Source organism: Puntigrus tetrazona, chromosome 7 (genome assembly GCF_018831695.1).
Source record: "Puntigrus tetrazona isolate hp1 chromosome 7, ASM1883169v1, whole genome shotgun sequence".
Lineage (NCBI taxonomy): Eukaryota > Metazoa > Chordata > Actinopteri > Cypriniformes > Cyprinidae > Puntigrus > Puntigrus tetrazona.
The window spans coordinates 33,927,340-33,955,121 of record NC_056705.1 but is presented as its reverse complement, the minus strand read 5'-3'; the positions used below and the strand labels follow the sequence as shown (position 1 = coordinate 33,955,121).

The 27,782-nt window shown below is 36.6% G+C and overlaps 1 pseudogene; it reads left to right on the top strand.

Moving 5' to 3' along the window:
- LOC122349766 lies at positions 1–27,734 on the top strand (annotated as a pseudogene).
- The last annotated feature ends 48 nt before the right edge of the window (positions 27,735–27,782 follow it).

The window sequence follows — 27,782 nt, the reverse complement described above, 5'->3', positions numbered from 1 at the left end:
ACACAGACTGGTTTTTCTACGCTTGGAGTACAAGTTCAAGGACAAACATGAAGATATGTGACATTCCTTTGTTTTTGTTGCTCTCTTTATATAGTGCTTTACAGCCTTCAATTCAAACAGGTATGTCACAGATTTAACTTAATTATTGGCAATGGCAGCTCACTAATTATACTGACACACTAATTATTTTGTTGTGTCTTTGTTCAGCTTTTTTCTTTTTTATTTCACTTGTTAAAATGTACAAAGCTACTGGGCCCAAGGAACCTAAAAGAGTTCTCATTTATGCATAATCTCACTATGTTTCATTGTATATAATTCACTTTATCCCGTTTTTGTTCTTTTGGAAAAATGCTGGATTTTCACATCATGATTCCAAAAGCTTGTGGTTTGAAAGGACTTAAAGATAAAGATCTAGTGAAAATTGAAAAAATGTTTTGCATGACCCATAGTTTATATTCATGTAATTTGCATATTATGACATCATCAGGGGGCTGTCCATCTTGAATTTCAAAATGGTTAGGAATTTTAAGGATATTGAATTGATGTTGGAACTTATTTGCATGTTTTTTATTCTTTGTCTTTTTATCCTCATTCCAAATGACCAGAAAATACAAAATCAAAAATAAAACAGGAGAAAGTACTAAAATATTACTATATTACTATAATAAAACAGTAGACTACTTTTTGATCAGTTCATTAGTAATATTCAGGAAATAATAGACATCGAATGGATGTGTTTAACTTATTTGCATGTTGTTGTTTATTTCTGATCAGTTCCTAAGTAATATTCATGAAATTATACATATTAAGCAATTCTCCCTGGATGCGTCCTTGGCAGGATTTCTGCATTGCTTTGATTCAAAGTGCCTCGAGAGCATTTTGAAACCATAAGGAACGATGTCATACACTGTTCGGTCTGCATGCAAACCATAGGCAATATTTTAGGCAATATAGAAATCCTGTTCAGGATGTGTTTGGGAAATTGGCTCTTATGGTCACCCTAATATATACTGATAACATGCTCTCCCACACACAGTACAGACACTTGTACTACTCTGCAGTTTTCAAAAAATGCCTACAGCTTGAAACCTCAGGCACACAATTCTGTGGGTATACTATGTGAATTTTCTGTATGTGAAATGGCGGAGTACCTGCTATATTGGATTAAATTTAATGTATGCATCTGAAGACACTGCGTGGAATACTGTTTCCCAGAACACAGCTCACTCCATGTCACTTTCATCTCCAGACATGCGAATGAACTGGAGGAAGGAAACGGTAATTATGAATGTAACACTTTTATATGTATATGAATATGTGAAGTACAAGCTTTCGCTCTGTATTTAAAATCAATATTGTAATAACATAAATTGTACTTTGCACGTTTCGAGACACGTTAAATGACGTCACGTTTATCTGTATAACGCTTTATACAGGAGCCTACTGATTGTTTCAAAGATATTAATTAATATTAATCCTAATATTGCACTAAAACAATGCAAAAATATAAATATAAATTTATGAATGAAAACAGAAAAAAGAGAACTTGAAGAAAAAACAACATCATATATATATATATATATATATATATATATATATATATATATATATATATATATATATATATATATATATATATATATATATAATTTTTTTTTTTTTTTTTTTTTCACAATTTGACACCCTCCGAGTTCATTTGCATGGGATAATGTGTTGATGATAGCCAGATATAAGCATCAAAAATTAAGAGGATTTAGCATTTCTATTTGATATAGACCTGGAAGTAAGCACGATGCATTGTGAAAAGCTCACACAAAGAAAACTGATTAGTGCATGGAACGATAGCTATGAGATGCTAGCTGTTAAATAAACAGTCCTATTCCCATTTTATTCCGTCATCTTTATTTTTTACAAATACAAACGCAACAGTTATTCTTTTTTCTTTACTATTTTTAAAAATGCATCCAATACTTGACCATCCCCTCTTCATCTGTCAGTGCTTAATTTCAACACTCCATTGAATCGTGACTTTTCAAAGTGTAGTAAGTGAGACTCACGTCATCTAAGACATTGTGATTCTTGGATCGCCCATCACTCGAGGTGTGGTAATTAATATATCAGATAGCCAATCTTACTTAGTTTAGTGCAACAATCAAAGATTGTCAATGTGAACATGCCCATGTTTCCCACAATCCAGGAATCTGCCACCTCTCCATTCCATAAATGTGCTGGTCACTTGTGTCCGAGGTGGCCTTGGTGCAGTGGAGTGCATCCGGACCTCTGGAAATTTTGAAGGCAGTCATTTCCTAAACTTTAGGGTTGGATGCGATGGTGAAACAATACTTCAAACAAACTACGTTCTTCGTTTGAGGGCAAATAGAACACCCTGCTGGAGGCGGAGTTTATATTAATATAAATATGTGCGGCGCTCACCGCGTAGCCTATATCGTTTTATTAAAAAGCGGGTTTATTTATTGTATACCTTTTAAATTTGCTTTGAAAGGACAAAACGCGACAGCAGTAGTATGGTGTAGCATTTATTTGCTTGCTACCTTTCCTTTTAATTCTTTTCTTGGGAAACTTGTACCAACTTGCTTTTTGCGTAACTCGGGTCGTTTTAAAAAGTTGATAGTTAATGCATACTGTTAGGAAACATGTATATTTGTGTGCAACATGACGATATTTGATTGATATAAAGCTGTGCATGCACAATTTTTCCAGTATCTTTGATATAAAAGGCAATTTTGAAATGGGCGAAAATTATTCATCTCAAAAGGGTCTAAGCCATTTTTAAGAAGAAGCTGTATAACAGCATGCTTAAAACTCGCTGGAAGCACACCAGATGACAAACTAAGATTCAGAATAGAACACTCAGACCAATAGAATCAACTACCTGCTTCATATGAGCAATTATTTCTTTGAGCTGATACAGAGAAACAGATGTAAAACAGGTCAGTTGATTAACAGGGTCAACAGAAGCAATAGTGTCTAACAGAAGAAATTTGAGATCTAATTCCAGTAATCTTGCCAATGAAAAAGTTTAAAAACTCTCCTACACTCCTGTCTAAGAGCACGGGTGATATTATTCCACCAGGGCTGTGATTTGACTTTAAAGGAGCCACAACGTTTAAAATGTCTTAACAAGAAGAGCTAAACTGGTTAACCAACTCTTCTAAACCTATAGAGGAGAAGGAGACTCAAACAAACGCAACTGAAGGAGAAACCTCAAGAAAGCGCTGCAAAAACAGCAGTCAGTATCAAACAAAAATATCAATGTATGGGGTTTTGTTTTGTATTCATGGCACAAAACAATTGGGATGCAGACTCTTGTTCCGTTTCTTATTGAATTAGCCGTTTTGAATGAATCATTTGTTTTGAATGATTCAATAGATCATTTATTAAACACAGGGACTTGCTGCTACCTACTTGCCTTTTTTTATCAATGACAGATCTAAACCAGCCAAAAACACATTTGGCAAAATATTTTTATTTATCAATATTGCCAATAATTCCTTAATTTCAGTCAGAAAAAAAAACACTTACAAATAATAGTTCTTTTAATACACTATTTGTATATGAAATAAAACCTTTTAGTCCACAGGACCCATAACTTCCCCATACAATTAGGGTATCTGATTGGCTGGAAGTTTAAAGTGAAAAAAGGGAAAAGTGTCCAAAATAAACGGGGAACTGGTGTCCTCGTCGTGCTGCAGGAAGTGCAGGTCAGGTAGTGCTCAGGGAAGGGTCCAGGGTAAGGGGCGGCGGCTCCTCCACTATTTCCTAACGGTACAGAACGGAACCCGTCAGCGGTACACGTGTGTGCAATCTTCACCAGGACTACGGAGTGTGACAGCACGCTTCTTCGCCCGGCATTTCGCGGCGGCGGTGGCGAGGTTCGATCCACTTCTCGTCACACGCCGCCAGACCTGTCAATACCACGCCCCTCCCTCGAACACGCCCACTTCCGTCGGGAGCCTGGTGAAGAAGGCGGGGTGATGATGACAATCAAGGGAGGTGCAGCCGACTAGTCACAATTTATTAGTAATTTCATTATTTGGTTCTGAATAATAAGTCTAACTATATTCTGTCAAGTATTCGTGCTGCTTTTTTCTCTGTTTAGATAAATTCATAAGTAATTTAGCCCCAAACAGGTTTATAGAAAGCGTATGGAATGTGTTACTTTTACAGCATCTGATATAATTTTCTATACATGCAGACTCCAGCTACTTCCTCATCTACAACGAAGATCACAACAAATGTGTGAATGTTGTGGCGCTTCTGTGGTACAGACAGCCCCGTGCGATGTGTCTTCTGAGGCTCAGCGTTTCCGATGGATTTCTTCTTCTCGAGTTATCAACCTCTCTTTTAAACTCTGCTTGGGGGCCCAGAACATCAAAGACTGGGTCAAAATTCTCCTTGTGCCCTGCAATGAACTCAGTCCTCTACAAATTTGGGAATGTAAGAAGCGATACGTTATTCGGCCAAAGGACAGTCGTTGCACCTGAATTATGGAACCGAAGCGAGCCAAATATGATGTTGTATAAAGGAGCAGGTGTCTGGAGTCGCTGGCAGATTTATGGGACCAAAGAGGATTTGTGCTCTCATGGATATCAAGGTATGAACAAAAGTCCATCTAATAGACAGAGAAACTGAAAAGCTATTAAGACCCTATAATAATTACATTTAGAAGATATGTTTAATTCATATTTAAAAGGTCTGTTTTTGTTTGTTTTTAAGAGGTCATCGCTCATTTCTTCTGATTTTAGGCATTAATCATGGTTAGGTTTATTTGTAGAAATATGTTTAAAATTACATTTTGGGATCAAAATGTTGTTTCAGAGTCAACAACAAATATTGTTCCAGGAACACGTAGAACTTAGTAATGTCAGGGCATGCTGTCACAGAGCATCTTTTGGGCATCGTTCTGTTTTGTTGTTTTTTTTTCAATGGTAAAAGTTCACCCACACTGGGATATTGAAACAGATCTTGTATCACAAGAATATCTCCGCTACCGTATAAAGAAGTGTTTGTTTACTGCTATCATTTGAGGTTCTGATGATACGGTGCTTTAATTTTTTAAAGGAATATGACCCCAGAAGTATATGTTTTGCTTCCACCTAAAATGTGGGCATTTACAGAACAGCATTATAAAAAATTATGTTGGTGGAAGACCTTATTGCATTAATTTGCATTGTTAATATCAAATATTTACATTCTCTCACTATTGTCTAATTTAATTTCCTGCTGTTCTGTAGCGTTATATACAATAGGTGGAAATTCATTTGGGAAAACCATGCCAGTTCCCATTTAAATTTGCTGACAAGTAGTACGCCGAATGCATTGTGGAGGAAGAGCAGATGGTCAGCTATGGTGTTCAACAGAGGCCGACTACAACACAGACAAAAGTGGGGCTTCTGCCCAAAATAAAGTAAGACAACATAACACAACTATTTCTGTGTGTGTATAGCATTTTGTATTTAGTAATATTAAAGTTCAAATCGAATCAGCAGATGCAGATTAATATAAACGTTTGGTCAATACTTTTTCGTATTGGTAATACTTTTAACATTTAAGTAGTAGTAATTGAACAACTCTAAATGATTTGGGTTTCCATAGTGTTTAAAACATTGTTAAATAATTATACTGTGCAAAGTGTTTGTTCTTGCTGATTTGGGAACTAACTTCAACCGCTCTATATAACCCACTGTGTGCAATAGTCGGCTCAGGTTGGGACAGTGATCCAGTGACCGGTGTGTTATATCAAAGGAACATGCAGTCTGCGCTGACTTGGCATCAGGCGCGAGCAAGCTGCCAGCAACAAGACGCTGATCTTCTCAGCATTTCAGAGCTGCATGAGCAGACTTACATATCAGGTAGACTCAAGTACTTTCCTTCACTAAGAAAAAATATATTGCATGCTTTAATGTTTTAACAGTCACATATAAAGAGTGTGCTTTTTATACAAAAAATATGGTATAAATAAAGTGGCATTTCAGTATATCAGACACTTTATACTTCAGGCTTGACAAATATCTTTGACTCCACACTATGGATTGGGCTTAACAGTCTTGATTTTGAGAGTGGCTGGCAGTGGTCTAACGGAAACCCATTCAGATATCTAAACTGGTCTCTGGTAAATAAAATCCACGTACATACAACTGATTTATGCATGCACCCATACAAAGGCATTCCGGGTTTAGTTGTGGAATTGATTTGCCGCATGCTCTAACTTTAAGGTCACCCTTCCTTGGAACCAGGCCTGAACTGTGCTGCATTAAATGCTGGTAAAGCATCAAAGTGGGAGAGTTTAGCCTGCAATAAAAAAATTGGTTACATCTGTCGTAAAGGCAATTCTACAGACGACACACCTCCACCAGGTAGGCTACAATTGTCCTAGTATGAAATATGTGTGTTATTTAAATAAAACAGATTAATGAATGAATATAGACACGCTGTATGTGTCACACACTATACTAAAGGTAACCATTTATACATCGTGTGCAGGTTTTTACAAGGACATGTGTTCTTTTCTGTTAAAAGCTAAAGACCAGCCTACCTTCTGTCCTGCTGCATGGGTTCCATATGCTGGTCATTGCTATTATCTGCAGCGGAACAAGATGGCGTGGAGTGATGCGTTAGAAGCATGTCACAAGGAAGGAGCAGACTTGGCCAGTATACACAACATAGAGGAGTACAGTTTCATTATATCACAGAGCGGGTACTGTAAGTATGTGCAATCTTAGAACCCATTATACACAAACACATGTTTCTATATTCTATCAATTAACCCTACCCTCACAAAACAAACAAACAAGCCATTGAAACCAATGTGAGTGCTTGTTCTGCAGTGCCTACTGATGAGCTCTGGATTGGACTTAATGATAAGAGGGTCCAGAACCTGTTCGAGTGGTCAGACAGAACGCATGTTACCTTCGCCAAGTGGCTTGTTGGAGAACCTTTCACACATCATAAATCGTATGGAGGATTGTGTTCTCATCAAAAGGAAAGGTGGGTCCTTTCCAAAATACAGAAACGCACTGTAAATACCTAAAACACAAAGAAGTATTGTAATGTGCAGCAAATACAGAAATGTGCTATAAAATATATTTCATGTTGTGACATACTTCTGAGTGCCGCACACTTTCAAACAGCACCCGATTACTAGACTTAGGTTTAACATTTGACTCAACTTCCCAACAAACACAGAACGCTCCCTAATGTTCTAGGAACATTCCTGCAGGTTATTTTTAGATTTTATTTTACAACCTAAAGAGAACATTTCCAGAATGTTGCCTGCAGGTTATTTTTAGGTTTAATTTTATAGCTCAGATCGAACATTCCCAGAACATTTCCTGCAAATTATTTTTAGTTGTCCTATAACTGTGTGAACTAATTAAAACTTTACAGAAGATTCAGATTTTTATAATGCTGAAATGTGTATTTTTTAATCGTATACTAGTTTTGCAGAATTTCATGTCCGAAATAAACCTAGGCTGTAATAAAGTGTAGACATCAAAGTAGTCAAAAGCAGCAGCAGCTTAAACACATTCAAACAAGGTAAAGCTTTAAGCATGAAAGGTTTATAGTAGGCTAAATGACTTTACAAATATTTGACATTAAATAAAAAAAAACTACTATTTAAAATGTTACCACTCAAATTAAAAACATGCGCAGAGAAATCATGATGGTTCTTTTCCATAACATTAAATGTGGTAATAAAATGTAATACGTAGTTGTATATTATTATTAGATATTATTATTATTATTATCAAGTTCCTTTCTGGTTCAGACTGCATTGCATAAGCTTATGGGGCTGCCATGCGATGAATGAACAACTCAAACCTAAAGCCTCAAAGATGAACTAATCAGTTCTCTTTCCATCTCAGACTTCATTAGATAAGCTTATGAAGCTGTCACGTGATGAACGAACGACTCAAACTCAAATACTCAAAACAGATGAACTATTTTCAGCACAGAACCTAACAGACGAATGACGCATTTCCCTGAGGTGACTCGTTCTTCCCAGATCATATTAAGGATTCATTCAAACTGAACAAATCGTTCAAGAACGACACACCCACAACACATACGTGAATGGCCCTGAAGTCTGCCTACCCTGGACGTGACAAAGCTACCGTTGCCAGTCATTTGAACTCTCTGTCTGTACGTCATAAATAGGACGAGGCATCAGTTTACTGTCGAAGAGAGAACACTGAATTCCATTCACTTCTACTACTATTTGTGCCTGAAATTACACATATTCACAAAACTATGTCAAAATGCATGTCGCTGCAAGTATCCTTGTAAAAAAACAATTGGTTATGTTTTAGGTGAAGGCAAACACTTTAGAAGGAAAGAGGAGAACAATAACTGTAGTTTAATGTCCCTGTTGATTTCTGTTTCATATTAACCAAACAACAAAAATAAGAGAAAAATCACTTATTAGATTTAATTTATACAGTGAAGACTGTGCAGTGTTATTTTACACTTGACTGTTCAATGTGTGCACCTGAATACTGTGAGATTTTGTTTTAGAATTTGTTTATTTTCTATGCTGATTTAATCCCCGGTCATTGATTTTTATTTATTTATTTATTTCCAGATAGAGCTATTAAAATCATCTCTATTTTTTTTCTTCCCATATTGCAATATGTATTTCAAAAACAAAATATCGCAATGTGAGTTTTTTTTCTAAAATAATGCAGCCATATTTGGAGGTCTTTCCCAATGTTTTATCCCCAAGCCTTTTCCATTCAACCTTCATGAGTTTGGTTTGATCCTGATGCTTCTTTGTCTTGGAGAGCAATTGAGGAATCTGTTGTTTTTTGGTCCACCTTCTCTCCCTTTCTTCCATAATAATAATCTTTTGTCAAGCAGTACTCCATTTCATTCTCCACAATGGACTCATAATAAAGTAAACACTCTGGGAAATCTTCAACGATAACACAATGAGAATCTGGATGAAAAATGGGAGGCTTTCCCATTGAAACAATTACCACTGACATGGTGCAGAAAAGTCATTGACTGAATGCTCCATCTGCCATCAGTGGTTCAACCGTACCATTATGAAGCTACGATAATACTTTTACAAGAAGGAAGACAAATATAACTACTTTATTCAATAATTTGTCACTTGTAGCATTATACTAATGCCATTTTTGGACACTGTGAACAGTCCAACTCTCTAGGGAGGCAAAAGAGTCTAAATGGCAAGGCCAGAAGTTCAGTATCTCTGTCTTCTATTGTACACTCTCTTGGTAATTCAAGTAAAATTCATCCATCCATTGTCTCATTATGTTGGTTAGCTGTAATTTAGTTTTTTACCTCTGTAATAGGAAGGCACATGGGCGGACCATATGTGTGAGACGGAGCATGGCTACATCTGCAAAAAAAAATCATCTAGAAAGACTGATGGCACCCCAGAGGTTGTCAGTCCTGGATGCCTAGCTGTGAGTCTACTGTAAATTATACTATGTTTTCATTTTTAATAAACAAAAGAGAAAATACAATTTCACAAATACATCCATCCATCATTATTTTGGAAAGTGCTTCAGCCTTCTGATATCTTAAATAGCACGAAACCTTACATACATGTACTACATTATTATAATCTTGAATTATGTAAATTACACCCGTTCTCCACTTCATAAATCAGGACATTAGCATATGTGATTTATTGTGATTTCATTGAAGTTTACTTTAATTGAATTTTGTTCCAAATAATCTTTAGTTTTAATAGTGTAAGATGTATGAGGAATTGTTGTTCTGATTTAAGTCGTGTCTGTCTGCCTTCCATAGGGTTGGGTTAGGTACAACTCTTACTGTTACATGATTGCCATGGAAATCAAGTCTTTTAATGAGGCCAAACTGAAATGTGAGCAGGCAGGAGCTCGTTTGATCGACGTTGCCAACAGGTAATGCAGATTATATTTTTAGGTAATCATACAGGGTGCAACTAAACTAAAAGCACACATCATAGAAAAATGTGTTTTTCACTACTCGCATAGTGTGCGGTTGCAAAGAATATAGTAATTTTATGAGACATTGATAGAGCAGCACATGTGCTGAATTAAATCATAAAAATGGGTGGTTTGTAAAATATAAAATGTTCAAATATTTTAAATAAAATATTTCAATAAACAGTGCTATTAGAGATAAAAGGAGCGAACTTGGAAAAAAAAAAGCATGATTTTTGGGAGAAAAAAACTTAGTGAAATCCTGGAAATTATTCATGGTATATAAATATGGCACCCTTGCAATTCTCTCAGAAAATTGTCGCAGTTGCAAATGTTGCAAATGTTTAATTGTGCACATTGCAAATCATCTCTGTTCCGACATTATTATATTTGTCTTTGTTTACTAGTAGACATTTTCCATTACTGTCTGTATACAAACATTTATATAACATTCTTAATGCTGTTTCTTTAATTAGGTATGAGAACGCTTTTCTCATTAGTTTGGTGGGTCTTAGGCCTGAGAAGTATTTCTGGATTGGCCTAAGTAATACTGAAAGTCTTGAGCGCTTCCAGTGGAGTAATGGTGAAAAAGTTCAATTCACACACTTTAATGTTGGCATGCCAGGTATGTGGATTAAGGACATTTTTGAATTTGAATTTGTATGACGTTTGTATTAAATGCGTGATGTCATGTCTAAATCTACCTGAATATATTTTTTTTTTATATTTTTTCTTTTCGCTTTGTAGAAAGGCACAGAGGTTGTGTTGCCATGTTAACAGGAACTTCGGCAGGATTATGGGACGTACTGAACTGTAACAGTAAACAGAAATACATCTGTAAAAAACTGGCTGGGGATGTTACTACCACGCAAGAGCCCCCAACTACACAGGCTCTCAGCTGTCCAGCTGAGTGGATTAAAAAAGATCCAAAGAGCTGTATTCAGGTAAACGTGCACAAATACATCTCTTCCTGAAAGAGTGACATGTAACACTCATGCCAGAGGTTGGTTTAACAATATATGTTTTGCCATATAAACATATAAACTTAACTGCAACCTTCAATGAAAACACAAGGTCTTCTCAATTTAATGTCACAAAGGACTTTAGTTGACACTTTACGAAAGTAATGTAAAGTAACATTCTCTCCTAGCCTGAAATCTTTCAGGGTGTTTACAATATATTTAACACATGTAGGATGTGACATCTGTGCATGCATTGCAATCGAATCCCGTACAATCCCTAAATCCATTGTCCCCTGGAAAAAAAACATTATTCTGGTCATTGAGTCTCAGAGACTTGAGATGAGCGAGGACAACATCCCAGCGTGCATGTGCAAGCTCTTAAGACTGGACAAAAGTCATCAGTGCTAATGCTGCATCTATTTATTTGGTTTATGTCGGGGATGACAAGGCTAGGCTGGATGTAAGAACTTGCTACTGGTAAGCTTTGGCCCTCAAAGTGAACCCAGGAATTTCTATGTGAAAGTATGCATTCATTTTTTTTTTTCATTCATTGTTTGTCAAAAGTGCATCCACTATTCACGTAACGCTGGGTCCTTTTGGAAAGCTTAACAAGGTTATCTTTCCCTTATATAAAGGTTAATTGACAACCAAATTTAGCCGCAGTGTGTACTTGGACAATGTATCCTTTTGTGCTTTTGAATCCACAATAGTCAAAGAGATAGTTCGCATAGAAGACGCAAAGAAATGTGTTAAAATACCCTGACAGAAATCCAGTTCAGAGTTTTTTTTTAATCTGCACGAGTCACCAACTTGAGTAAGGGGGTTTGGGGGCTCCAGCACGGCCGCTCTTTGGCGAAGCGCGATCTTGTTGTGAGGTTCCTGAGGGGTGCCAGAAGGTTAAGATCCCTCATGGGAACTCTCTATTGTCCTGGCTGGCCTTCAGAGAGGTCCCTTTGAGCCGGTGGAGTCAGTTGTCTTGTCTGATAGACAGCACTCCTGATCACACTCTCTTCCATCAAGAGGTCAGCAGAAAGGGAAGGCTGTCTCCAAGCAGAGGTTGGCCCACTGGATAGTGGATGCCATCACCTTGGCTTGTCTTGTAACACCATTTAGTTGTTCATTTTTATTCGGAAGGACAAACTTCCCTTACGATGCGTCATTGACGAGACTAGAAACAATGTGTAACATTTACGTCTATGTTGCCCGTTTTTGTATGAATATAAACATTTACACCTTTTCAATATACATTTTGATAAATTTAGTCTGATAGTATTTATTCTGTCCTATACCCACGGTTCTTCAGATATACAACCCATAAAACACTTTCTAAATGTTCATTCATTTATAAAAAAAATGTGAATATTTTGCATGGTTTTCTCATTAAAATTAGTCTAAAAATAACATTTATGGAGTGGGACTTGGGGCGTAAACTTGATACGATAGCGGCGCTTTTTCTTTTGCAAAGACACTTAGGCGATTACACAGTTAGAATGATCTTGATGTTCTGGATTCGTTTTTATTAGTTTAGTCAACGTTTAGCAGTCAGAATGTTGGATTTGAAAATAAACCACTCATTTAATGTATTTAAAATATATTTTAGTTTTCTCGGATAGTAATAAAATGAGTTCAACTAACATGTTTTTCCCCCTTAGCATTTTGTACATTTTTTTACAGTGTAGGCAGTGTTCTAGATTATTACATGTGGGCTTTTAGGTCGGATAATTAGCACCTCTGTCTTTTCAGAATTTAGTGTTAAGAAGTTACTTGGCATCATGAAATAAACTCTTTTTCCTTTCTTCCAGACAATCTCAATTTTGATTTCTGCTTTTCAGATATTCTATAAGCAAAGTGATGAGAGAAAGACTTGGTTTGAGGCTCGTGATTTCTGTAAAGCCATCGGTGGTGACTTGGCAAGCTTCCACGCTTCACAACAAATCGGCAGGTTAACGTGAGTGCTCATGAAACGTTTTGTACTGGTATAATTCTATATTATTATTTGTGACACAATGATCATTTTTTAGGGTACACCAAGAAACTCCATAATGGTGGGAAACATGTTTTTATTCTGCAGGTTAATGCATGGAGACCCGGCATGGATAGGTTTCAGTATGCTTGATGGTAATTCTGGTTTTGTGTGGAGTGATGGAACCCCTGTGAGTGTTTTCTCATTGCTGCTCATATTTTTTTTACCCCTATTCGTGACACTTTGAGGTAAAATTATGACGTACAGTTGTGTTCAAAATAATAGCAGTTTATTTTTAAAAATGAATAATGCTTTGGGTGTATTGAAATTAGTTGAAGTATAAAAGGAGGGTCCTAGAAAGCCATAATTGTCATTATTTCAAAACAGCCCAGGACAGGGTGATCAAGATTGGGTGTGTGTAAAAATGATTGGTTAACTACGAAGTTATCCTGCTTTCACCCAACAATTATAAATAAGAACAACAGATACTGAGTTGATATTTGAGTTGGAATTATTTTAGGGTGCTTTCACACCTGGTTCGTTGTTTCGGAGCATGGCGTGTTTTCCCCCTTAACTTGGTTTGTTTGCACATATGTGAACATGGAAAAAGCGCTCGGAATCGTGCAAAAACAATCAGTCGACTGAAAACAAACTCTGGAGAGGTTCAGGTGGAGTGAGAAAGCAATCCCATCCAACGAACCGATGAACCAGACTATATATAATCGCAATGTATGATGATGTGAATATGTCTTCTTTTTAGTCTGATTTTGATAACTGGGGATACGGAGAACCAAACAACTACAACAATGACGAGCACTGTGCAGAAAGCAGCCTTTATTATGGACGCTGGTGGAATGACCGTGCTTGTGAATACTATAATAATTGGATTTGCCAGATACCAATAGGTATGCATGGATAGAATTATGAATTAAGTCATAATTTGTTCTTTTGATTCTTCCTTATCTTTATTTTCTTGCTTTGTTATTTAAAACTACCACAAATTGTTGTTGTTTTGTTTTTTTATTTTTCATATCATTTTCATATCTTCTGTAAGATTTTACATTTTTATGTTCATTTAGTAGGAAAAAGTGAGTGACAATTAATTTTATTATTATTATTTTGTATTATTTTTTTTTTTTTGAGAGAAATGACTTAACCTATAAATTAAGTATGTATAATGCATAGCTCACGCAGCATTGATTTATCGTTATATTCTGACATAACTAGATCCATACAATATGCATGTGCATCCACTTTTAATATGCACATTAACAAGTGCCCGCCCAATTAGATAATTCAGTATTCTTTTTTTTTAATCCTTTTCTTTTCTCCAATAGGCACAACTCCCAAACCACCACCAACTTCTGCAACCCAGGGTAAGGATATTTCTGCATATTCATTATTCAAATTCATTGTTCCTTACATTTACTTCATTACACAACTGTACTGTTTTCCACTGTCTTAACAAGAAGAAAATCTCATCATATAATAAACTATTTATGATTATATAATGTAACCCTGCTGCTAGTGGACACACTTTTATAACATTCTCATGGACATTTAATTATTTATTTATTTATTTATTTTAATTTGGTATAACTCTTTTTTAATTGTTTGTTTACCTGTACAAGAAAACCTGCCTAATAATTATGCAGATCTTAGTATAAGTTAAATTTTTTTGTAACAATCACATATAATTTATGAATAATTAGGTAATACTTTACAGTAGGATGTCATTTGTTAACGCAGTATTTCAGTGCATTAACAAGCACAAATAGTTTTATTAAGATTTATGTGCTGTAGAAGTATTACTGGTGGAATACATTGTTATTATTAAACATTTAACACTAATCTACACTATTTTAATGTATCTGGGACAATGTGAGAGATTATCAAACTCAATATATTGTTGTAAATATTATCGACTCTCCATGGACACTTTGGGAATAGAATCACCACACTATTTTTTTATATGCTTAAGATATTGTTTATCCTACTAATGATTACTATATAAAACGCATTGTAACGGGGAAACTCATTCAATTACTTGTTACTGGAATAAAATAATGCTGTTAATAATGCTGTTTATTTATAACAATGTTATTTCCATCACCCGTTTTGACTGATTACTATTAATATTTTTAAAATGCTTGTTAAATGAGTTTAAATGTAAGAAATATTGTATACATGTAAAATAAAAGTTATGTTAAAAGAATAGTTCACTTTGAAACTAAAATGTGAAGTTTATCAGCTTACCTTTTTTTCTTCATTAGATTCAATGTTGAGATTTTTAAGTTAACCCATTGTATTCTGTCGTTCATATAATGGTCGGTATAGGGAGCTTTCTCTATGAGAGGAAAAAAACAGGCACAAAGAAATCCAAATTAAACCATACCCCATCATAATGATACACTGAAAACCTAAGACATAAACAAGCGATTTCTGTGAGAAAACAAACTGAATTTATATGGTATTTTACCTCTTGTATGCTAAAAATTTGGTCTAATAAAAAAAAAGACTTTTTTTACGGTTGTTTCTTTCAATCAATCAATCAATCAATCAATCAATCAATCAATCACTTTTATTTATATAGCACTTTTAACAACACAGAGTGTATCAAAGCACTGAACAGTATAAAATATGAGAGTACAATGATAGGGATGTATGGATTTAAAAAATAGAAGTGTGTTGGTGTGTTAAGTGTAGGCTATGTTCAAAATATGTGTCTTTAATCTAGATTTAAACTGACAGAGTGTGTCTGCTTCCCAAACAGTGTTAGGAGATTGTTCCAGAGTTTGGGTACTAAATAGGTAAAGGATCTGCCGTCATGAGTCAATTTTGATATTCTAGGTATTATCAAATGGCCAGAGTTGTGAGAGCGCAGCGGACGTGCAGGACTATAATGTGATAAGAGCTCTGTTAAATATTGAGGAGCTAAACCATTCAGGGCTTTATAGGTAATTAATAAGATTTTAAAAATTATCTGATGTTTGATAGGGAGCCAGTGCAGTGTTGACAGAACCGGACTAATATGATCATACTTCCTAGTTCTAGTAAGTACTCTAGCTGCTGTTTTTGGACTAGCTGAAGTTTGTTTATCAAGCGTGCAGAATAACCACCCAATAAAGCATTACAATAATCTAACCTCAAGGTCATAAACGCATTAATCAATATTTCTTATTATATAATATTAATTATATTTTCCAGAAGGAAAGATTGCTGTCAAACAGCACACTTAGGTTCCTAACTGATGATGAAGAATTAACAGACCAGTCATCAAGTGTTAGACTGTGTTCTAAATTATCACATGTAGGGTTTTAGGTCCAATAATTAGCACCTCCATTTTTTCAGAATTTAGTATTTAGAATTTAGAAGTTACTCATCATCCAGTTTTTTATATCAATTACGCATTCTGTTAGGTTCTCAATTTGGTGTGTATCACCGGGCTGCGATGAAATATAGAGCTGAGTATCATCAGCATAGCATGAAAGCTAACACCATGTCTCCTGATAATGTCTCCCAGAGTTAACATGTAAAGTCTGAAAAAGTTTCTCTCTAGTCTGCTCATTTTGTAGTGTTTTACCACAGCTGTCATTTTTTTTGTCAGGCAGTAACATTGGTTATGCGATCATATTTCTAATTTGAGGCTGTATTCTGACACCCAACATTACAAGAAGATGATATTTTAAGCTCCTTATGTAGCCGAATTTGTGTTGTTTTGAATGAGCTTCCTCATTTTCCCTTTGTTTTGCATCCAGCTAGTGCTGACATAATTGTGATGTTGTTACATATGATGGCCTGGTTTTACGTCCTCAGAAAAAAAGGCCAATCAGAAGAGAAGCTCATAAATAGTAATTAGACCAGAATCGTTTTTGGACAGCATTAAAAACATAATGAGATGTTTTTTGTTACTTATACCACAAATATATATTCTAAAGGACATCATCACCTAAAATAAAACTCCAAAAAGGTGTCCAACGTGGGAACTTTAAGCTTTCCACTTTGCTGGCCTGTTGGCCCAAAAGGCCGCCTCAAAACTTGCTCCAGGCGGGAGACCTCAGAGATCACTCCAGATGCTGCTTCAGTTTGGGAGCCTTCAGAGTCCACACCAAATCCTACTCTAGTCTGGAAGGCGTCAATGTCCACTCCAGAGCTTGCCCTTCAGGGCCTGCTCAAGTCCCTCCCAAGGTGGTGGCTTCTGCTGCAGAACCTCCTGAAGTTTCTCTCAAGTGGTACTTATCTTCTCCATCTGCTCTACCTGCTCCTACCTTGTGGGTCCGCCCTGGCTTTCTGCCTTGTTGGCTCCACTTTGGCTTCTTGGTCTACCTCTGGTTCCAGTCGCTCTTCTACTGCACATGCCTGGCCTGCTGTCCTTCCACTTGGTCCACCACAGTTCCATCTCCCTCATCCGTTATGTAACAGCCTTCATCTGGTGTGCACTAGATGGCCTCCAGAGGCTGTCTTCTGTGTGAGCACATGGCTTATTGTGTGTTCGTTGGTTCCATCTGCTCTCCTGTCCCATCACCTCATTGTTTCAATAGTTCCATTACCTGCTACTTAGTGTTTGCTGTCATATTCTGGTTCATCATTGTTTTTAGTACATATGTCATATGTATTATTGTTGCCCTTAGCTGTGCTCCTGCCTGGCTGTTTTCCCCCTTTGAGGTAGTTTTTGTTTTTGTTGTTGTTGTTGTTGTTTTATTTATTTATTTTTTATTAAAAAGCCCATATTTCCTGTATCTTGAGTCCTCGCCTCATCTCCACCCTGACAACATCTTTTGACTAGATCTTTTGAATATAAGAAAGCAACGCATTAGAATTGGTAACACTTGTTAACTATTAATTATGACTTTTCACCTTAATAAATTCTTAATTTGCTGTTTATTAATAATAAGGTACTTGTTAAGTTTAGGTATTAAGTAGGAAAAGGGATAAAGAATAAGGTATGTGCTTAATTAGCACTAATAAATGACTAATATTCTAGTAACCATAAAAATAAAGCATTACCAAATATTACTATTCACGGTCAGAAGATAACTGAGAACATTGTGCAGCCTTTGCTTATCTGATTAATAAAAATCACACAATTGTAAGTGAAGACAATTAGAAGTAATGCTCTTTTTATCTTACAGGGGAATTTAACAAGACATCTGATGGCTGGACCATGTTTAACGGCAGTCAATATTTTATTAATGAGGAGCTCCTACCCATGGAAGATGCTCGATCATTCTGCAAGAAGAATCATGCAGATCTTGTTGTCATTTCTGGTCGAACAGAGAGAAAATTTATATGGAAACAGGTACTTTTATTTGTTTATTATGTGTTTTCATTGTGTTTTAATTTTGATATTTGATATGAATTATTGTTTAGACCAGTGTTTTTCAGCCTTTCCCAGAGTCCCCTGCTTTTCGCTCATTTAACACACCTGATCTGGTCCTCAAATTCAATTAGAAGGCCTTTCAAATGTGCTGATAGGGCTAGTATCTGCCGTTATTTAACAGTTGTATCAATCCAATTGTCTGCACATTCTAGACATGCTCTAAAGCTCGATTTATGAGGTTAAAATTAAGTTACCTCAGTGAGAACACGAACACGGCTCGGTGGAAAATTGACGAGGTAAAACTTTCAGATGACAAGCAGCTCATTTCTCCGTTACTGTAAGTTACCAAAACAATGCATGAAAGCAAGTAACACACGGCAGACGTGCATTTGTGTGGCAGAGTGGCTCTCTCTTGCACTGTATGACGTGATAGACAACTAGTTGTCCAGTCCTATTCTGTTCGTACAGCTCTAAAAAAAACAAACTGTGTGTGAACGTAACCATACTGATTCATTCAAACAACCATTCTTGAGACATGGGACAAATCAGGTTTTAAATGTAAAAAATACAAATATTTGACATTTTAAATGTTGTGAGGATTGATAATAGAATGTACTTAACACAATTACCCCAATTAAATTTTCTCATTATTATACCAAATGACTGTCCTCCTACAACATCTAAAACGGTGTGTCCACAGAGAGGAGTTCAATCATTCATATGCTTTAAAATTTGTAAAAATGTTTTTTAATGATAAAAAGAGCAAGCAACAAGCAACACTTGATAATCTCATATCAAAGCAAGGTTGTTTTTCAGACACACACGCTTGCCACAGTTCACTTCTGCAGAGTACATCACTGTCAGACAGCCTCTGCTAAATTGTATAGTTTTAGAATATTTTCAAGAAAAACTACATGTTTCTTTGAAATAAATTCTCAGGCAAGGGAATAAAAACAGAAGCCCACTTATTGTTTCTAATGGCTTTTACAGCAATGCCGCACAGCTTAAGACAAAGAGTAGCTCAGATGGAAACATGTTGTCATAGAAGTTTTCCTACATCATAGCATAATTATTTGAACAGAGCTACTGATAATGTTTTGTAGATATCTAGGAAGTCAGAGAATCAATACTACATTGGGTTGATGGTGGAACTGGACAAATCATTTAGGTGAGTACGAAGGACACTGTGCATTAACTTATTATGCAACACCATCACCAATAACAGCCTTTGCAAAGCATTGTTTAAGTGAAGTACATTTGTGCTTGTTTTATACTTGGATTTTTGTTGTCTATTTGTAGCTGGGTGGATGGTTCACCCGTTGTTTATACATCATGGGATCAAAATGAACCAAATTTTGCCAACAACGATGAGAACTGTGTTACCATTTACAAGAATATGGGTAAGCACTCTTCATCATAAATATTCTTTTTGCATGTGTGTTGTCAGTGCACGCTATATCACTTTCATACCTTAAAACAAGGGTATATAAACCTGTTTCTGACTGACTTTCTTCAACTTAACCTGACATACCTGCCTGGAATTTTATAGTAAGCCTAAATATCCTGATTAGCTGGTGGAGGTGTATCTACTTGGGGTTAGAGCTCCAGTTTGTACCCCTGGCTTTAAAGGTGTATTTTGCCCAAAATGTAAATTAGCCTCTATTATACTCAACTGTGAAGCATCTTAGGTGTATGTATTCTTTTTCAGACCAATCAGAGTTATAATAAAAATTCCTTGGATGCTCCAAGCCTTTTGATTGGACTAAGCAAGAAAAAGTGTTTACATTCAAAATGTGGATATTTGTCTTTCAAAAACACTTTTGTCTTACAAAGTCCTTCATTCAGCTCCCATAGTCATGTGAGTGACTGTATCGTGATTGAGGGTCTGAGGCGTGCGGATCCATTCGCAGACTTTTATTCGATAAAGGCATGGCCCAAAGCAGGCAGGCGTCAAAACACAGCAAACAGGAATATCAGAAACAAAATCCAAAAACAAGCAGGGTCAGGCAGCAAACAATCAAAAAACCAAAAGTCAGGCAGAGTCAAGTCCAGAGAATATCAACCCGAGGAGCAAGGCAAGAACAAACAAGGCTTAGGCTAACTATAATGCTACATGCCAGAGAAAGGCCTGCTTCAGAATTTATAGTCAGCTGTTCATGGAGAGGTAAGTGCAGTTGCTTCTGCTGGCTTGGTGTAACAGTGACAACAAACACTCGCTTAGTCCCACTGCATGGCTACATATATATACTCCACCTTTAGGGTTTACGTGGCAGCCATTGCGGCCTACCACACCTCCCTCGGAGGCCAGTCAGTGGGCCTAGTGACACATTTCCTCCACGGACCTTGGCCTGAGAAGCTTATGCTAAGTGCTTGAGCAGGATGCTATTCCATAGCCTAGAGTCCTCTGATCTACCCTCTACTTGGGGTCAAGGCTTACAGAAGTCGGTCTTGAGGATACAGGTGCCCGTCTACTTTAGCCACACTTGGCCACCTTCTCTCCCTAATGGTGCTCGCTTCGTGAATAGAAGCTGAACCCAGTTGCACTCCAAATGCTTCTAAAGCTTTCTGGCCTATGACATCACCCAGTTTTGACGTCCTGCCCTTCTATTGGACAGATTACACACATATTCAGAGCGTGAAGCTGAAGGCAACCCCCATAAGCGTCCCTCGAGGAACCATGGTTAAATTCGTGGAAATACCTAGAAATGTCTTACATGGTTTCCTGAAGAAAATCACTTGAAGGAAAGCACTGAACAATTAAGCAGATTGCGTTTATATTCGGGCCTCGTTTGCTTGCTTATGTAAACAGTGCATCATGATATTTAATACTTAAACATATTAAGGCACTTTTGTTTTTACGTTTTGTCACGATGTTTAATGATTAAAATATTGGCCCTCAAAATGTGATGTTTGTAGAAAAGAATAAATAGTTGTTGATTCTTCTGGAATTATAAAATGAATTATAATTATTGGTAACACATTACAGTAAGGTTACATTAAATAATATTTGTTATGTATTACCTAGTACAGTGGTTTTCAAACCTGTCCTACAAGTTAAATGTGAGAATGTTTCTAATAGAGTGGCTGTCGAAATGTGATGGTAAATTTGAAATCAGTCTTTTTCTAAATGCCATTATCAGTCTCTCTCTTTCTCTCTCTCTCATTCTCACTATTTCTTCTGCTGTTTGATCAGTTAGGAATGCAAAATATATTCGTAGTTTTTAATTTACAGCTATAAAGATTTTAGCATTTATTCATTCTTTTTTATTTTTGTTTTTTTAAGGATTCTGGAATGATATTAACTGTGGTGTGCCACTGCCGTCTATCTGTGAAAGACGTTCTGACTTTGTTAACGGCACCGTGTCCCCATCACTGTGCAACCTGGAGGCTGTACTCGGAGTGGAGCCTGTTTCAAGGGAAAGTAAGAACTATTGTAAAAATTAAATAGATAGATAGATAGATAAGCAATTTAAAATTCAGCTTTGTTAAAAAACACAATAAGCAGCTTCACATTCTAATTCAAAGCACTTTTTAAATAGTGTTACAAGCATTTTAATGAGAAGATAAAATGGCATAATGCTCGGGACCAATGCATTTTGCATGGAGGCAACCTGGTGTCCATTCTGAGTCACGAAGAGCAAGGTGAGTATTTTTACTTGGGATATATATTTGCATTCACATACAAAACATGGATACTTTGGATATTCAGGTGCCCCCCATAAAATACCCCCTTGGTTTGAATTTTGATCCAAAATATCTCTGGCATGGTTCACAGTAAATCATTTAAACTGTTTCTGTGTAGCATGGTTGATGGCTCCTTTTCTCTTGTCCTTTTGTCATGAAGTACTTGTAGTTTGCTTGTTTGTTTTACTCTTGTTTATTGAAAAGAGGTGGTTTGGATTCAACAGAACTCTCTGAGTCAAGGAAATGTCAATTACAGAGCTCTGATCTTTTAAGCATGTGTACATCCTGCGAGATATTCAAGGGTAGTTTGGCCAAACACCCAACATCTCACAGCTTGCACCCTGAAGGTCCACGTATCTCTGGTCCACAGTTCACATTCCAACCTGGGTTACACTCAATCGATCCACTTGTTGTTGTTTTTAACGAAAAAAGGTTAAAGAAAGGAGCAAATGTGTAGCCTAACAAACCACCTCCGCACCTATTTCAACCAGCGCAGATTTTGTCGTCTCTAGTAGTAGTGATAGTGGACTCGCCAACTGGCGGACTTTCAATTTTCGAACAACCTTACACACATGCTATAGTTAATCTAAGCCGTGCATTCGAGCGACAGATATTATGGGAGTGGCTTGGTGGAGCGCGGGAGATGCAGATAACATGATCTTGACCCTTAAGAAACTTTAATGTCACATAACAAATCTTTTTCAGAGAGAAAATTCAATGCAATGCTAATTACAACATTACAATCAAAATGTAAAGCATACATAAATACTAGAAATTGTGAATATTAATTATAGGAAATCATGTAAAAAAAGAAAAAACAATTAAATAAACAGTACATTTATCTACTATACCATTTATGTACTTTTGTTTCCTTATAAAATTCTATAAATTTTTTGTCAGGTGTCTTTTTAGTTATGTGATGTCATCACTTTGCCGTCTTGACTCCAGCCAATCACAGCGCAGGAATTTTTGTTTTTTTTGCTATTTTTACAAACTAATTTAACTAGTTAACAACAAAACAACGTTACAAGGGATTTAGAGTAAGATGTTAAACATAACATATATAATTATATAAGTAAATAGAAAATATCAAGACAAAAAACTAAATGATGATCTTACATATGTAAACAATAATAATTACAAATAAAATGCATTACATAAACGTAAAATGTCTACTTTTCAGTTTGACTTAAGTAGGGGGTAGGAAACCTCATCTAAACTCTGTATCTCTGCTCACCGATGATTCAATAATCATATTTAACGTCTGGTATGTTTTAACTGCTTTTTGTTTCTTTTTAATTTACATAAAGAATCTGCTTTTTTTTAATCAGAGCAGAATACAATGAAATTGTTTAGAAGATGTAACTTTACACTTACGAATATGACCTTTTCCAAGCAAGCACAGGATTTTAACAGCTGGGTAAGCCATCCTTGAGATACCTTCCGCTTTTGAGAGCAAGTTAAGTCCCTTTGAAGCCATCTGTTAAAAATGCTCTTTGTTTTCTGTAGCTTAGTGGTAAAGTTGTCATCTTATATCCTATATGCTTGACCTTATATCCGCTGATGACGATTAGAGGCATTATTAGAGGCATGAACAGTATTTTTCACTCTTGTCTGTATTGATTTGGAGGCCTGAAGCTCTAGATCTAGTCCTTCCAGAACACTTCCAGAAAAATACACGTATCTAAGGCTGTGTATATAAATTCATGTTCAATAGAGTCTAGGAACAGAATAATGGCACCTTCTTCAATAAAATCTGAATAATTTATCAAATCTAATACGAGGTGTATATTATTAGAAATATGTCTACTCTTAATAAAGCCTGATTGGGTTATTGATATTGATATTCCCTCTCTCTCTCTCTCTCTCGTTTTCAGCATTCCTTACTACTCTAATGCTTAGTTCAGATGATGATGTATGGATTGGATTAAATGATATCAATTGGGAGATGACATTTTTGTGGACCGATGGTAAAGGTGTCAACTACATAAACTGGGCCAAGGGTCACCCTACATCAGAGCCTTCTAGGCAATACTACACGGAATCAAAGGCAAGTATTCACACCATTGCTATTCAAATGCTATTCAGCGTGTATAAATATTACCACAATCTTCAACTTCTCTTTCGAGATGAGATGTTTTATCTGAATATACTAAATCTTTACTGTTCACACCTACATAAACCACTACTCGCAAGTTAATCGGTGTTTCTATCTTGTGGAACAACTGATTAGTGCAAAACAAATTCAATGTACATGTGTGAGCTACCCATTTTGCGAAAATCACAGTATCTATGTACTACTCTGGCAACGAAACTCATGTCACATGGACTGCATGCTACCCTTTAAGTATACATAAAAGTTAAGGATACTTTCATATTTAATAGCTTTTAACAGATGATTGCCTAGCCTGGAACCTGTTATTGTAATGGTTCTGGACATTTCTGTTGTTTTTCATGCTTTATGTGCTCTCTATGCCTGACATAGCTTGTGCTTATTGCACATTAAATGAAATTGCTTTGCGTCTTTTTAAAGATGCCGTTTTGGCCGTGTCTGTGATGCCTTAAAGTAGACAATACCGTCTTTTTGGTATTTGTTCAGATCGCGCTATATGTGTGAAGAATAATGCACGGCCATCTTTTTTATTATTATTTTTTTTAATGAGCCGTTGTACAGCCTTCGTAATTGTTTTCTGAACTGTTTCTTTCAGGTCGACTGTGTTGTCATGGTTAGGACCCCTGAGAGGATAACAGGTGTGTGGAAAGACAAGAACTGCGAAGAACAAAAAGGTTTCATCTGCAAAAAGAAAACAGGTTGGATCAATGATTAAATCAAATCTTGGCAAAATTTTTATCTGAAATAATGCACTGTTTACAGCTCAAGCTAATCTCTGCAGTTTAATGTTCAAAGCAGAGTACTGGAAAGCAGGCATTTTTTTCACCAGGTTATCGTTTATTTGACCTAACCGTATGCTAATGCTAACCTATGTGTTACAGACTCTCAGCTTGCTCATCCCGTGACAACAGCATTGCCACAGCGTTTCTTTACACTGGCAAATGATTCATACAAGGTTCAGATGGAGAAGATGAGCTGGGATGAAGCTAGGAGACAGTGTAAAGCAGATGATGGTGACCTTGCCAGTGTGCGTAATTCCATCAGCCAGGCTTACACCATCCTTAGAGTCAGCAAACTTAAGGAGCCTCTGTGGATCGGTCTTAACAGCAACCTGGTACAAATATTTATACAATGTATACAATGTCAAGCTAGCATAACGTGCGTGTGACTGTGCTCAAACGGGTAGCAAGGTTTTTGCCATGTAATAAATGTTCCTAGACCAGTATTCACGTGCGTCACGGCATAATGCTGTAAGATTTCGAAGATTATTGAAGCTGGGTCTTCAACAACATTCTCATCCATGTATAAATTGCCTCTAAATTTAGGTACAGGTTGTGGTTCAGATCAAAAATTAGGATAAGCGTGAAGACTTTTGACAGGGATGTTGTTCAGGGAATGTGACAAAATCATAGTCACTGCAATGGTGAGACGTACTGATAATGTCAGGAATCTTAACAGTGAAATTTGTTTGCTTTAGACGAGTGGTCAGTACCGCTGGGTGGACAACTGGTTTTTAAGCTACAGTAAATGGGCCATAGGCGAGCCCAAAATAATTTAGCCTGTGTATACATCGACACGGACGGTGACTGGAAAACTACAGCGTGCAGCGACAAGTATTATTCCTGTGCAAGAGATCCACAGGTATTTCATTCAACATTATGCCGGCAATAAACATTAAAATAATGTTAAAAATAAAAATGCTTTAAACAACTGAATTTCTAGTTCAAGACAAAGTTGATATGCTAACATCTTTGCACCGCTTCAAAGTCATTGCTCCTACAGATCCACCTCAGCTGCCAGGAACTGCCCTGAGTCAAAGAGGCATAAAACCTGGATCCCTTTTGGAGGACACTGTTATACCTTCATGACCATTAGGTCTGAAAACTGGGCCCATGCCACTGTGGAATGCATGAGAATGGGTAGGCATCACATAGTTTGCTCAAGAATAAATGTATTAGTTTTGATTGAGTGTTGATCTATTTATATATTTGCCCGTTTGTCTGTCTGTCTGTCTATCTATCTAGATACTCAAAACTGAGTATCTGCGGCGTAACAATGTTTTCATTTGAAGAGAGGTCACTGTGCATCCCTGAGTGAAAATGCAAGATCTCACAATTGCGTTTGCATTATGTCGCCTACGTATGGAAAATGCAATCGAAAATACAGTTAGAAAAATGAATGTTGTTCTTCAAATCAGGTTCCGCTCCTGCAGGTGGCACGTCGTTCAATTATAGCCTGTTTTCAGAGCAGCCGGAATAATTCGATGTCAAAAAAATCGTTTTGAAGGCAGATTACAATCTAGAAAGAATTATATGTGAAACACGCGTGAATGCAATTCAATCATATTCCAGTGCTTTTTCCGTTTGACGTCTGAAAAAGTCCCTAAATAACCCTTTAATAAAATTTGAGAGAGTACTTGTGTGAGAGTATTTTTTTTCTTTTTCACAATGTTTGATTGAACCACTTTTAGTGTGCTTTTTGATAACTGAAAAAACTAATAAGACCGATTTCTCATTTTTAGGAGCATCACTGGTGAGTATCGAAAAACCGACTAGAATCCGTGTTTATTAATCGGAATATCGAGATGTTGCAGGACGGAATCCAGTCATTCTGGATCGGCATGCACCGCAGTCATATTGGTTAGAAATGTATTTCATATATATTTTATAATACATTTAATTCAAACAAACGATACTCAAAATGATCTCAGAAGCGCCGTCTGATATGTGTGTGTGTGTCGTTGTGTCGCAGGGAGAGTGGATGTGGATTGATAATATGGTGATAGATTACACAAACTGGAAAGCCCAGATGCCCAATCCTTTTGGTAGCTGTGTGGAAGTCCAGTCACACACCGGTATGTGGGCTAGCACACACTGCAACGATTACAAGCCTTACATCTGCAAGACTCCAAAAGGTGAGTGCTCCAAACTCTGCTTAATATTACAAATGACCTTTCATAAACATGTACAAATGTTTTTTGTTTTTTCATATTTCAGTTATACCACCAACGGAGAAACCATCTATACCACGTATATATATAAAATAAGCACACATATATCTCTAAATTCATGATCTAGACATATCTGAACGTTCCGCTCTTTTCTGTTTCTGCGTTGCAGTGAAGGTGGTGGAAGAGGCGTCCCACGCTCCGCTGGCATCGCAGTAGAGGGTCGTCTTGGTCATCGTTGCCATGGCGGGGGGCTCGTCCACGTTTCTGTTTTTAAGAAAATCCCCAGGCCTGTGATCGGAGGACGTACGTTCGACAACAGGCTGTACGTCAATTCCGACCTCATCCGTTCTCCGGCCACAGTTGATACGAAGGGACTTATCGCTAATATCGAACAGAACGAGCACGCTTAACACAAACACACACGCACTCTCACACACGGACAGACAGCGACGTGCACACACACACACACACACACACATCGCTGCGTCTGGGGAGGGCTTATACAATACATGTGAAGAATATAAGCCCACCTGAGTTCCAGATGTTTGAATACTCTTTATTTTATTAAAAAAAAAACATTGTTGAGCTGTCATTCCAACTAATTAAAGAACTGATGATAGTGGACAGATATGGATTACAGTTTTAGATAGAAATCTGTACAGACTGAATACGTTTTATATATGATTCCTTGATAAGAGTTCCTGTAACCTGTTCTTTGCTTTATAAACATCTGCAAACATCTTTCTTTTCACTCCTTTCTTTGAATAAAGATTTTATTAAAACACACTACATCTCTCTCTCTCTCTCTCGTGACAATGTACATGTCATTGCTGT